The 15,243-nt window shown below is 36.3% G+C and overlaps 1 pseudogene; it reads left to right on the forward strand.

Annotated features, from left to right (window-relative positions):
* Window positions 1–1,575: 1,575 nt before the first annotated feature.
* On the forward strand, window positions 1,576–2,510 carry LOC118917638 (olfactory receptor 4C16-like; annotated as a pseudogene).
* Window positions 2,511–15,243: the final 12,733 nt, after the last annotated feature.

Here is a 15,243-nt window from a genome sequence, read left to right on the forward strand (position 1 = left end):
GATTAAGACTCCAAAACTCAGTTCACTTATAATTTAAGATTTTTGCCAAAAGTTATATAATACAAAACAAGTTTAAAAAACCTACAATACTAAAGTAAGTAACTTCATAAGACACTCTCCCAAGAGTAGTTTTAATTTGGAGGAAGATAAGATTATTTCAAGTTTGTTGAGGAGAAGAAAATATATCAAGGGCGGGAGAGGAAAAAATATATAAGGGAAATTTTGTGTATATTTAGTTTATCATAGGCAATGCTTTGGCTGTATACACTTTCAAAACAGAATATTGGAGGTATAGATGAAGGTATAGATGGTTTAACACAATGGGATAAGTAAGTCTTCCAAGTTCTATTTAAATACATCATATTTTCAGTTTATATTTTCACTTGCCTATAGTATCCCTTTCAACATCATCTTGACAAGAAATATCTAGAGAAAAGGTTTTGTTCTTGAAGTGAAGCTACTCATAATATCTTTCCAAATTTGAAGAAAAAAAGCTTCATTAGAAGAGGTGAAATTTCTAAGTTGAATAATCATTAACTTGTCAGAACAGAACAAATTGAATGGAGTCAGTAAGTGAGCATCCACCATTCATCTTGTTTAAAATTATATCTCCCTCCCTCTTCTGAATCTCTGCTCTGTTATGAGGATGTGGGGTTTTCATGTACCTGAATAATATAAAGTCTATGAGGGATTACAACCATGATATGGTTCTATATGGATTACACCTCCACAAGTGATTTCCTTCAGATCTAAAATGCTTAAGCTTAAATAGAAATTGTGGAAACACAAACTACTGAGTAATAATGCCCCTTTTTCACTTTTATGTATCCTCAGGAACTTTGGGTTCTCCAAGGGGTATTTTTCAAAAATTGGAGGAAAAAATAGGAATGGAGATATATGATATATTAATAATTATCAAAGAACATTCATTTATCTACATTAAAGTGTATCTGATACTAAATATCATGAGTGTTTCAAGGTAACAGCATATTATCAAGAGTCTATAAGAGTTCCTCTTCTCTGTACTATCTGGAAGCAGGTGTACAGTAAAGTGAAGCATGTTGCATGTTTATAAAAATATACATTATATAAATATGTATAACAAATATATGGATAAATATATTTATATCATGAACCTCTAAGGGCAGTGAAATACATACAAAATGCCTAGTGATACCCTATCAAAACATGGGTCCCCAAATTTATTGAATGTGAAAAAAAATTAAGTTAATAATAAAGAGGAGCTGTATCTCTTAACTTTATATTCATTGAATTTGGAAAATTAATCAGAATCTTTCAAAAGATACAGAGGGTTGCATTTCAAAGGTACTAAGAAAGTGTAACTTTCACAAGCTTACCCGAGACTCACATTGACCCTATGAAGTTGTCACTACAGATTGAGGAAAGAAGTGTTGAATTGAATTATCAAGAAACCACAGCTAAAATATCCAAGATGAGGAATATTTATTTTTCTTATAGTATTCTCTAAAAATCACATATCACCATGAATTAATTTCTTTGTATTTACAGATAAACCGTTTCACACTCACCCCTTTCACCTCACTCATGAACAACATGCAGCTGAACAACAAAGTGACTGAATTCATTCTGCTTGGGTTGACCCAGGATATTGTTAGGAAGAAAATAGTGTTTGTCACTTTCTTGCTTTTCTATTTGGGGATGTTGCTGGGTAACTTGCTGATCATCATGACCATCAAGACCAGCCGGGCACTTGGGAGTCCAATGTTCTTCTTTCTTTTCCACTTGTCTTTGTCTGACACCTGCTTCTCTACCTCCATTGCTCCCAGAATGATTGTGGACGCCCTTTTGAAGAAGACCACTATCTCTTTCAATGAATGCATAGTCCAAGTCTTTTCATTCCATTTTTTTTTGGCAGCCTAGAGATCTTCATCCTGATCCTCATGGCCGCTGACCACTATGTGGCCATCTGTAAGCCCCTGCACTATGTGACCATCATGAGTCGGCGGGTCTGCAGTGTGTTGGTGGCTGTGGCCTGTGTGGGGTCCTGCGTGCATTCTTTAGCTCATATTTTTCTGACCTTGAGTTTACCTTTCTGTGGTTCCTATGTGATTGATCACTATTTCTGTGACTTGCAGCCCTTGTTGAAACTTGCCTGTACAGACCCCTACATGGTCAATCTCCTCTTGGTGTCCAACAGTGGGGCCATCTGTACAGTGAGCTTTGTCATGCTGGTGTTCTCCAATGTTATCATCTTCCATTCTCTGAGGAACCACAGTGCTGAAGGGAGGAGAAAAGCCCTCTCCACCTACATCTCCCACATCACTGTGGTCATCTTGTTCTTCGGTCCTTGCATATTTATATACACATGCCCTGCAACTACCTTTTCCATGGACAAGATTATAGTGGTGTTTTATACACTTGCAACACCTTTGCTCAACCCTCTGATTTATACACTAAGGGACACAGAAGTGAAAAATGCCATGTGGAAATTATGGAGCAAGAACTTAGTCTCAGAAGACAAAATATGATTGGAAGTTTCAAAATTTCTTCACAGTTTGGCCTGACCTAGAGGAAGTCCCTAGAACATACTATCATCTTATCATGTTGCTAATGTAATCCTATAATTGGACATGAGGGTTAGTTTCTTTAATGAAAGTAAGCAATGCTACCAGACAGTAACTAGTTAGTTTTGAATCAGTTCTATGTAGAGGAAGAGACAGTATCAGGTATAAACAGGTATTTGAGGTCTATTTACTTAATTTTCACTGTTGTGTCTCTACCTCTTTTGCCTGCCTAGTGTCCTGTCATTTTGATCTATGTTCTTCATTATGTTGTCTTCAAGTGTTCTCTGCTTATAGTTATACTTCTGTATGCTTGTATTCACAGCCTGGCCAGTTTTCCTTCCAAATAGCTCATTTATTAGACTCTGTGGTCTCATCTTGTCTGATCATGGACCTTCAACTTTGTTGTTGAAGGCCCTGACTCAGCAGAAGGTGCCAGATACAAATAACTGAAAATTCTCCATATTTTAAGGGACTATATACCATCTAGGTAATCTTCTTCATATTTTATGGGATTATACTTTGAATTCTTATCGAGGATCTTCTGGGATGGACTTCTATCAGGTAGTTCTGGGGAAGAAGTTCTTCCAGGTTCATTCAGGTTTTTGGCAGAATTCAGTTCCTTTTGATTATAGGACTGAAGTCTTAACTTCCTTGCTGCCTGTCAGCTCATGGTCCCTCTCAAACTGAATGTCCTTGCATGTGGCCCCTCTGTCTTCAGAGACAGGAATGGTGCATTTAATTCTTCTTGTACTTCGAATCTCTCTACTTATTCATCTGTTAATAACCAGAAAAAAATTATGCTTTTAAATAGTTTATGGGATTAGATAGGGTCTATACCTAAAGGTCACCTGATTAGTAATCTTGATTATATTTTGCAATCCCTTTTCACATGTAATTCAACCTAGGTGTGATACATTATCATATTTATAGGTTATGGAAAGAAATCTTGAGGGGAATTTTGGAATTATGTCTGCCACAGTGATAATGGAGTTTGGAAAAATCATAGTTTTAACACAGAAATCATAGAATTTATAACAATATTTCTAAAATGAGAATAGTTCTACTCCTTCTACTAAATATGCACCTTTGCACCCTCCTTCAAAATGTTATCTATGAGAAAATAAAACTTTTCCTTAGACATGGAAAAGGGTCTTGGGGGAAATATAGGTGACATTTTGTGTAAATTTAAACAATTACTGGATCCAATTAAATATATGATGATCATCAAGTATCTTACAAATCATTTTAACAAATTATCTACATGCATAAACATGTAAATTCCATGGATGGGGCTTAAGTGGGGAACTGAAATTTCAATTTAACATAGTTTTGCATAGTGAGCTATTGTTTTTTTTTTTTTGCATTTTTTTTTTTAATCATTAATCTACACTTACATGACAAATACTTACGAATACTTTGTTTACTAGGCTCTCCCCTATACCAGGTCCCCCCTATATACTCCTTTACAGTCACTGTCCATCAGCGTAGCAACCTGTTGTAGAATCACTACTTGTCTTCTCTGTGTTGTACAGCCCTCCCCTTTCTCCCACCCCGCTATGGATGCTAATCTTAATACCCCCCTACTTCTCCCCCCCTTATCCCTCCCTACCCACCCATCCTCCCCAGTCCCTTTCCCTTTGGTACCTGTTAGTCCATTCTTGAGTTCTGTGATTCTGCTGCTGTTTTGTTCCTTCAGTTTTTCCTTTGTTCTTATATTCCACAGATGAGTGAAATCATTTGGTATTTCTCTTTCTCTGCTTGGCTTGTTTCACTGAGCAAAATACCCTCCAGCTCCATCCATGTTGCTGCAAATGGTTGGATTTGCCCTTTTCTTATGGCTGAGTAGTATTCCATTGTGTATATGTACCACATCTTCTTTATCCATTCATCTATCGATGGACATTTAGGTTGCTTCCAATTCTTGGCTATTGTAAATAGTGCTGCGATAAACATAGGGGTGCACTGATCTTTCTCATACTTGATTGCTGCATTCTTAGGGTAAATTCCTAGGAGTGCAATTCCTGGGTCAAATGGTAAGTCTGTTTTGAGCATTTTGATGTACCTCCATACTGCTTTCCACAATGGTTGAACTAGTTTACATTCCCACCAGCAGTGTAGGAGGGTTCCCCTTTCTCCACAGCCTCGCCAACATTTGTTGTTGTTTGTCTTTTGGATGGCAGCCATCCTTACTGGTGTGAGGTGATACCTCATTGTAGTTTTAATTTGCATTTCTCTGATAATTAGCGATGTGGAGCATCTTTTCATGTGTCTGTTGGTCATCTGTATTTCTTTTTTGGAGAACCGTCTGTTCAGTTCCTTTGCCCATTTTTTAATTGGGTTATTTGTTTTTTGTTTGTTGAGGCGTGTGAGCTCTTTATATATTCTGGACGTCAAGCCTTTATCGGATGTGTCATTTTCAAAGATATTCTCCCATACTGTAGGGTTTCTTTTTGTTCTATTGATGGTGTCTTTTGCTGTACAGAAGCTTTTCAGCTTAATATAGTCCCACTTGTTCATTTTTGCTGTTGTTTTCCTTGCCCGGGGAGATATGTTCAAGAAGAGGTCACTCATGTTTATGTCTAAGAGGTTTGTGCCTATGTTTTCTTCCAAGAGTTTAATGGTTTCATGACTTACATTCAGGTCTTTGATCCATTTTGAGTTTACTTTTGTATATGGGGTTAGACGATGGTCCAGTGTCATTCTCCTACATGTAGCTGTCCAGTTTTGCCAGCACCATCTGTTCAAGAGACTGTCATTTCGCCATTGTATGTCCATGGCTCCTTTATCAAATATTAATTGACCATATATGTCTGGGTTAATGTCTGGATTGTCTAGTCTGTTCCATTGGTCTGTGGCTCTGTTCTTGTGCCAGTACCAAATTGTCTTGATTACTATGGCTTTATAATAGAGCTTGAAGTTGGGGAGTGAGATCCCCCCTACTTTATTCTTCTTTCTCAGGATTGCTTTGGCTATTCGGGGTCTTTGGTGTTTCCATATGAATTTTTGAATTATTTGATCCAGTTCATTGAAGAATGTTGCTGGTAGTTTCATAGGGATTGCATCAAATCTGTATATTGCTTTGGGCAGGATGGCCATTTTGACGATATTAATTCTTCCTAGCCATGAGCATGGGATGCGTTTCCATCTGTTAGTGTCCCCTTTAATTTCTTTTAAGAGTGACTTGTAGTTTTCAGAATATAAGTCTTTCACTTCTTTGGTTAGGTTTATTCCTAGGTATTTTATTTTTTTTGATGCAATTGTGAATGGAGTTGTTTTCCTGATTTCTCTTTCTGTTGGTTCATTGTTGGTATATAGGAAAGCCACAGATTTCTGTGTGTTGATTTTGTATCCTGCAACTTTGCTGTATTCCGATATCAGTTCTAGTAGTTCTGGGGTGGAGTCTTTAGGGTTTTTTATGTACAGTATCATGTCATCTGCAAATAGTGACAGTTTGACTTCTTCTTTGCCAATCTGGATTCCTTGTATTTTTTTGTTTTGTCTGACTGCCGTGGCTAGGACCTCTAGTACAATGTTAAATAACAGTGGGGAGAGTGGGCATCCCTGTCTAGTTCCCGATCTCAGCGGAAATGCTTTCAGCTTCTCGCTATTCAATATAATGTTGGCTGTGGGTTTTTCATAGATGGCCTTTATTATGTTGAGGTACTTGCCCTCTATTCCCATTTTGCTGAGAGTTTTTATCATGAATGGATGTTGAACTTTGTCAAATGCTTTTTCAGCATCTATGGAGATGATCATGTGGTTTTTGTCTTTCTTTTTGTTGATGTGGTGGATGATATTGATGGACTTTCGAATGTTGTGCCATCCTTGCATCCCTGGGATGAATCCCACTTGGTCATGGTGTACGATGGTTTTGATGTATTTTTGAATTCGGTTTGCTAAAATTTTGTTGAGTATTTTTGCGTCTACGTTCATCAGGGATATTGGTCTATAGTTTTCTTTTTTGGTGGTGTCTTTGCCTGGTTTTGGTATTAGGGTGATGTTAGCTTCATAGAATGAGTTTGGGAGTATCCCCTCCTCTTCTATTTCTTGGAAAACTTTAAGGAGAATGGGTATTATGTCTTCCCTGTATGTCTGATAAAATTCCGAGGTAAATCCATCTGGCCCGGGGGTTTTGTTCTTTGGTAGTTTTTTGATTACCGCTTCAATTTCGTTGCTGGTAATTGGTCTGTTTAGATTTTCTGTTTCTTTTTGGGTCAGTCTTGGAAGGTTGTATTTTTCTAGGAAGTTGTCCATTTCTCCTAGGTTTCCCAGCTTGTTAGCATATAGGTTTTCATAGTAGTCTCTAATAATTCTTTGTATTTCTGCGGGATCTGTTGTGATTTTTCCTTTCTCATTTCTGATACTGTTGATTTGTGTTGACTCTCTTTTCCTCTTAATAAGTCTGGCTAGAGGCTTATCTCTTTTGTTTATTTTCTCGAAGAACCAGCTCTTGGTTTCATTGATTTTTGCTATTGTTTTATTCTTCTCAATTTTATTTATTTCTTCTCTGATCTTTATTATGTCCCTCCTTCTGCTGACCTTAGGCCTCATTTGTTCTTCTTTTTCCAATTTTGATAGTTGTGACATTAGACCGTTCATTTGGGATTGCTCTTCCTTTTTTAAATATGCTTGGAGTGCTATATACTTTCCTCTTAAGACTGCTTTTGCTGCGTCCCACAGAAGTTGGGGCTTAGTGTTGTTGTTGTCATTTGTTTCCATATATTGCTGGATCTCCATTTTGATTTGGTCATTGATCCATTGATTATTTAGGAGCGTGTTGTTTAGCCTCCATGTGTTTGTGAGCCTTTTTGCTTTCTTTGAACAGTTTAATTCTAGTTTAATGCCTTTGTGGTCTGAAAAGTTGGTTGGTAGGATTTCAATCTTTTGGAATTTACTGAGGCTCTTTTTGTGTCCTAGTATGTGGTCTATTCTGGAGAATGTTCCATGTGCACTTGAGAAGAACGTGTATCCTGTTGCTTTTGGATGTAGAGTTCTGTAGATGTCTATTAGGTCCATCTGTTCTAGTGTGTTGTTCAGTGCCTCTGTGTCCTTACTTATTTTCTGTCTGGTGGATCTGTCCTTTGGAGTGAGTGGTGTGTTGAAGTCTCCTAGAATGAATGCGTTGCATTCTATTTCCTCCTTTAGTTCTGTTAATATTTGTTTCAGGTATGTTGGTGCTCCTGTATTGGGTGCATATATATTTATAATGGTTATATCCTCTTGATGGACTGAGCCCTTTATCATTATGTAATGTCCTTCTTTGTCTTTTGTTACTTTCTTTATTTTGAAGTCTGTTTTGTCTGATACCAGAATTGCAACACCTGCTTTCTTCTCTCTGTTGTTTGCTTGAAATATCTTTTTCCATCCCTTGACTTTAAGTCTGTGCGCGTCTTTGGGTTTGAGGTGAGTCTCTTGTAAGCAGCATATGGATGGATCTTGCTTTTTTATCCATTCTATTACTCTGTGTCTTTTGATTGGTGCATTCAGTCCATTTACATTTAGGGTGATTATTGAAAGGTATGAATTTATTGCCATTGCAGGCTTTAAGTTTGTGGTTACCAAAGGTTTAGGGTTAGCTTCTTTACTGTCTTACTGTCTAACTTAACTCGCTTGTTGAGCTATTATAAACACAATCTGATGATTCTTTATTTCTCTTCCTTCTTATTCCTCCTCCTCCCTTCTTCATATGTTGGGTGTTTTGTTGTGTGCTCTTTTTAGGAGTGCTCCCATCTAGAGCAGTCCCTGTAGGATGCCCTGTAGAGGTGGTTTGTGGGAGGCAAATTCCCTCAACTTTTGCTTGTCTGGGAATTGTTTAATCCCGCCTTCATATTTAAATGATATTCGTGCTGGATACAGTAGTCTTGGTTCGAGGCCCTTCTGTTTCATTGCATTAAGTATATCATGCCATTCTCTTCTGGCCTGTAGGGTTTCTGTTGAGAAGTCTGATGATAGCCTGATGGGTTTTCCTTTGTAGGTAACCTTTTTTTTCTCTCTGGCTGCTTGTAATACTTTGTCCTTGTCTTTGATCTTTGCCATTTTAATTATTATGTGTCTTGGTGTTGCCCTCCTTGGATCCCTTGTCATGGGAGTTCTGTGTACCTCTGTGGTCTGAGAGGCCATTTCTTCCCCTAGTTTGGGGAAATTTTCAGCAATTATTTCTTCAAAGACATTTTCTATCCCCTTTTCTCTCTCTACTTCTTCTGGAATGCCTATGATTCTTATATTATTTCTTTTATATTGATCACTCAGCTCTCTTAAAATTCTTTCATTCCTGGAGATCCTTTTATCTCTCTCTGCATCAGCTTCTCTGCGTTCCTGTTCTCTGTTTTCTAGTCCATTAATGGTTTCTTGCATCTCGTCCATTCTGTTTTGAAGTCCTTCCAGAGCTTGTTTTATTTCTGAATTCTCCTTCCTTAGTTCTTGCATATTTCTCTGCAAGTCCATCAGCATGGTTATGACTTTTGTTTTGAATTCTTTTTCAGGTAGACTGGCTAATTCTATCTCCCCAGATTCCTTCTCAGGGGAAGATGTAGCAGATGCCGAAGCTGTCTGGGTTAGTCTTGTCTGAATCATATTTTTTTGCCTTTTCATGTTGACAGGTGCTATTGACTGTCAGCTGGGAGGGCCAAAATTTTCACTTGCTACTGGCCTTTCTTTACTGGGACAACTGCGACCTCTAGTGGCTTGTGTTGGGTAATTGCGTGTAGAGTGGGTCTTTGTGTCTTGCCTGGCCGGGAGGGAGAAATTTCCCTTTCTGTGGGCTGAATTTGTCTCAGGCTGCTTCTCTGCTTTCGCAGCTCCCGGTGGGGTGATGGATGGGGGGGCTGCTTGACTGTTTGCCTCCGTGAGGGGTCTCAGAGCTGTTGCCCAGGGGGTTAGTGCACCCGGTTTTCCCTGTAATTTCCAGCTGCTGTACTGTGACCTGGGTTGTTTCCGTCAAGCTGTTAAGTCCCTGTCCCTTTAAGACTTTCAAAAAGCCCCCGCTTTTCTTTGTCAAAGGGGCATCAGCTTCAGCACCCGCTCTGAGGTCTTACCCCCTGTTCTCCCAGTATCCAGGGCCCCCTGGGCATATACTGTGTCTGCGCTCTGGCCCGGATGGCTGGGACTGGGTGTTCGGCAGTCCTGGGCTCCGTCTCCCTCCCGCTCTGCCTATTGTTCTCCCGCAGGGAGCTGGGGGGAGGGGCACTCGGGTCCCGCAGGGCCGGGGCTTGTATCTTACCCCTTTCACCAGTCGCTGGGTTCTCGCTGGTGTAGCTGCAGTCTGGCCACTGTCCTGCGTCTTCTGGTCTCTCTTTTAGGGCTAGTTGTGTTTGTTGTATTTTCAAAAGTATATATGTTTTTGGGAGGAGATTCCCACTGTCCTACTCACGCCGCCATGTTGGCTCCGCCCTCGCTATTGTTTTATTTTATCCTTATATATCATTTATTTCAGCCTGAAGATTGTAATCTAAATGCTTTGTATTTTTACTATGTCCAAGTTCTCTTCACTAACTTTCTTGGAAATTGCTTCAATGTTTCTTATAACAAATATAATAGCAACAATACTAATTTTAACAATAATAGAGAATACATACTACTTGTGTATGGTAAAATACTCGTTCTTATTGTATTTTTGGGTGAAGAATCTGAATTCCAGTGAAATAACATCTTACCCAATGTCACATAGCTGATTAAAAGCACATCTGGAATTTGAACTCAGATATCCTGGCTTCAACATCTGAGGTGGTGTACATTAAATCATCCTGGACCTCTGGTAAATGCATCACACATAAAATAGCCTCTTCTTTTGAATACTTAGGTTGTATATCTAATTAGTCTTGACTCTGTTGCTGTGTTTCAACTTTTAGTCATCTTGCTCTTACCATTCACACATGTGTGTGCATGCACACACACTCAACTTGAGAATAACCATTCCTCCTTGTAGGTGTTTCTGACATCAAAAGCACAGAAAATAAGTTGCTTAGGCAGTGAAACAAAACTTTAAGAGTAGTTCATGAAAAATTTTAAAGTAACTCCTTTAAATAGTTTATTACTTTTACATCATTAAACAATAAACTGTGAAGATAATCTTAGTAATTTATTTTGTTGCTATTGAAGTACTACTGTGAGTGGACTGTATAATTTGAAGAAAAATGTATAGCTTGAAACAACTGCATGATTCAGAATGTAAACATGATTTTGAAATATTCAACACATTATCTTATTATCTCATTATAAAGTTAAAATCCAGATATATTTATTAGGTGCTTACTATGCATAAAGTATTAGTAAAGCATCTTAGCCAGGCTCAAATTGTAATATATTAATTACCAGCTGGCTAGCCTTTGTGCCTCTGTGGAAATATTAATAGAATGATCTTATAGGTTTTTTTATGTGCCTTAAATTTAAACATCCTTTTAAAGTCCTTACCACAATTACTAGCACAATGTAATGACTGTTTTCAATTATTTATATTATTCTTTCTACCATTAAAATGTAAATTATTAGATTCAAGAGTAGAGTTTATCCTGGTTTCATTGAGTTAACTGTCTGTTAAGAAGATAAGAGAACTCCAATATTTTAAAAACTTACACAAAATTACCAAAACACAAAACAAAAGAACCTCAGTCTGTCTATGAAAGGGGAATCAAATGATCTGGCAAAATTAGGTATTGGGAGTGTAATGGGATGGCCTAGGGTATAGAATTAGGTTTCAGGAAAGATAACATAATGAGGTTACACTTTGTGGAAATTGAGATATTTAAATTTGGTCTAATTATGTAAGAAAAATCTGAATACGTTCAACATTAACAAAGAATTGGCTTTGGTAATGGAAGCAGAGGAAGATTCTTAATAGTATAATGAACGTGTTATGGTTTATTCCCTGTGTAGAATGTAATACGACTACTTGTAAAACTTTTGGTTCACTGATGATAAAACCTACATTTGATATTTAACATAATTTATTTCAAGCAATCTAAAAGGATATATTTTTAAAAGCACACTTGAAAAGCCAAACCAATGGTAAATTAAAATCATGAGAGTTTATTTTTAGTAGTCTTGTCCAAGAATAAGCAGAGGGATTGCCATAGACATTGCACCAGTCCCTCCAGTGCCTTTATGTATTCTTCCTGACTCTTTCAATGCAGCTTCTCCAAGGGACCCGAATGCCACGCACGGTGGGAACTGTACCTTGCTGCTTATCGTGCATCGAAGGGGAAAAAGACAAGTGAGAAAGATTCAGGTGCATTTGACACTTTCTTTGCAGTTCCGTGATATAATTCCTATTCCCATTTGGAGTATACATAAAGTTTGTATGACCTATTTATTTTAAATATAATTTGAAAGCTAGAAACAAAGTTGAGATTTATGTCATTTATTTTTTCCCCTAAGAGATCCATTTATTGCTTTGATTTAGGAGAGATTTTTTTTTCATTTGTTGTCATGAGTTCAAGAAGACAAGGATATCCCTTCAGATACTGATTGGATTTGGCTGATAATATGTAGTTATTATATTATTTTCCTTTTTCCATCTTTCTTCTTCCTTTTTTATTTTTGCATGCTGAGTCTATGAAAGGCCATCTCTTTGAATAGCTATATAATCATTTATCCTTACCTCTGTGTTTTCTAAGGTAATTATTTTTCCCATGAACATGTATTCTAAAAATATATCTGCTTGATGACTATTACTCTTAGGAATTTTACAGCATGAACTCATATCACAATTTGGCATTTTAATAGTCTATTCCAATAGAAAATGGAAAAGGAGAATACTACATTGAAATCCTGGTTTCAAACTTGGGATTGCTAGATGTTTGTTCAAGAAGTTAAGAGAAATTGTGGAATGTTTTGTACTCTACTTTGGTTAGAAAAACAATGATTAAAGAAACTATAAAAGTTTGAAAAAAATCAAATAATTGGATAAGGCAAGCAATAAGCAAAAGAAAAGAGTAGGAAAATGGTGGAAATTAATAATTTTGATAAATGATTTATTAAATCAGTTGATTTCTTAAAAATTAATATTTTAGCTATAAGAATCCATGAAAAATACAATTGCTCATATTCTTAAGGATATGAATGTCTATTGAATTTGAGGGACTTCTTCCTAAATCACATGTCAGAGAATGGTAGATAAAGATCAGAACCTCCATTCCTTGCCTTATTTCATCATAGGTCTGTAATACATTGCAATGATTCCTAATATTTAAAATGAATAAGGGTAGTATAGAAGGAAACTTTAGTGATTACAGTTGAAAAAGTTCAAATTATATAATTAAAGGCAATTTCTTTTACAAAGCTAGATCATACACATATTAAAATTCAAAGAAAACTACAAAATGACCTAAGTAAAATATAGGGATAAAATAATTCTTTTCTTTAAGTATTGGATTCAATTACTCCTAATTATAAAAATAGAGATTTTCCTTTGTTGGGTACTGGAGGTCTTTACAAATAAATTTTTACCTTGATTTCAGTTCTCCAAACTATAAAATGGGAAATCCTATTTTCTGCCCCATGTCCTGGTATTAGTTTGGGATTTTCAGTAGTGGTTAGTTGTAAAAATACAACTATAGAAATCTGTATTTGGTGGCACATTAAACTCAGTGAAGAAAATTTATTCCTTGAGTCCCTCTTGTCTTATGGATGAGGAAACATTTATACAATAAAAATCATTTTAAATTAATAATGAAAGAGTTAATATTTACTTAATTCTTGCAATGTATGAGATGCACATACCTGTACCTAAATGTTTTATATGGATCTTTTGATTTGATTCTCACAGGTACCCACTGTGGTAGGTACTAACATCATCACTATTGTAAAGATTGGAAACCCAAAGCTCAGAGAGCATGTAACTTATCTAAGATCATTCAACTGGCAAGCGGTGGGCAGGTATGACAACCCATTTAATCTCATTCCAGCATCCTCACCCCCCATGAGAACCTGTTTCGCTTGTGGATAAAAAAAGCCAATTTTATTTTAGGAATGGAACATTAGTCAGTCTTGTTTCCTAAGAAACATTTTCTGTGAGACAAAGAAAACTAAGATGATCCTTACAATCAGGTTCTGAGTATTTTGCTTTTTCCTTTTTTACCCCTTTTTGGAGGTTATGGGAAGGCAGGGTGAACTTTAGTGTCCTGATGTCCCTTTAGGATGCTGTCCCATGTAGATTTTCTTAATGAACTTTTTGCAGCAGAGATGATGATTTCAAGGAATCAGAAGTTTTAAATCTGGTAGCATTTTATTGAGTCCATGCATGTCAGAGCCTGTTAACTTTGTGGACTATTTGGAATCCTCTGTTATGAATTTACTGTTTCCTTTCATTAAAACTAAATGAGTTAGTAGTGTTAGTTCTTCAAAACAAGGAGCCTTGAAAAAGAGAAAATTATGAACTTGACTTCTTAGTAATAGCTGCTGGTAGATTTAACAGATCATGTTGGAACTTATTTAAATCCTGTCAGGATTGTAAAAGCATAAGTAGATGTTGTACACTTATATCAAAGCAAATCCAGATATAGGTGTTAAAATAGATGCAGATATTGGGATAAATGCAGATACAAGTATAAATGTGTTTCCTGTGTCCTTATATCAAATAGCTCCCTGTGGAGGAGTGGGGGGAGGGTAGAAATGTTATTTGTCTACAAATGCTACACTTATTATGACAGTTGATGGCACACAGTGCTTAGGGAATAGCATCTGTGTCTGCATTTTTCTAAATGTAGTAATTGAAGAAACAGGGTGGCAACTAGTGAAAACCAAGTTATCTGACACTACTGAATTTCACTAAAGGATCATGGTTTACTTTTTCTTTTGTTTAATTTCATTCATTATGTATTGTGTTCTTCTTAAACCATATCATAAAATAATGAATTTTTAAATTAATTATTTAAGTATGGAATTTTGAAATATAATCTCTTTAATAAAGAAATCAAAATATTGTATAGCTCTGAAATCCCCCTTGACCATCACTCCCTTTATTTCTAAGAAATAAATCTTCCTTTCCTTGCCTTTTCCAATTAATTTACAAACACATAAGTTCTCATAGAAACCACATAGTGTACTGTGGGTGTTATTCTTTTAAACATTCAAGTCGCACTTCATTACTTTTTGATCAAACATATGCCCTAGTGATTTGTATCATTGTAGATGTGCCTTATGGATCCAACATTTAAGTTTTCTTTTCCATAATAAAAACATACCACACCTTATTTTCATTTTATTGTAGGTATTTAGATCACTTCTATTTTCCACATTTGAATGTGTCTGTGGTGGATATCCTTTTGAATACTTCCTTGGGTATTTTTGCTGGGACACTCATTCAATTTTATATGGATGACCTTTTAAATTTTTTATGTTAAATTTATGTTTATGACATTGATGAGTGGGGATAGTACTTCATTGTTTGATTTACACTTCCATGATTCTAATGTTAAGTATTTTTTTCATTTTTTAAATTGAAGTATAGTTAAAATACAATCTGATATTAGTCTGAAGTATACAACACACTGGTTCAAAGACTAACAATATTCTTATATACTCACCCCAACAAGTGCAGTTACTATCTGTCAACATAGGAAGATGCTACAGAATCATTGGCTATATTCACCATGCCGTATTATGAGGTTGAATATTTTTATATATGCTTTTGACCAGTTGTAATTTCCTTTCTATGTATTGCCAACTCAAATGTTTTGCTGTCAAAATATTGTTACTTATC

The sequence above is a fragment of the Manis pentadactyla genome, chromosome 13 (genome assembly GCF_030020395.1).
Source record: "Manis pentadactyla isolate mManPen7 chromosome 13, mManPen7.hap1, whole genome shotgun sequence".
Classification (NCBI taxonomy): Eukaryota; Metazoa; Chordata; class Mammalia; order Pholidota; family Manidae; genus Manis; species Manis pentadactyla.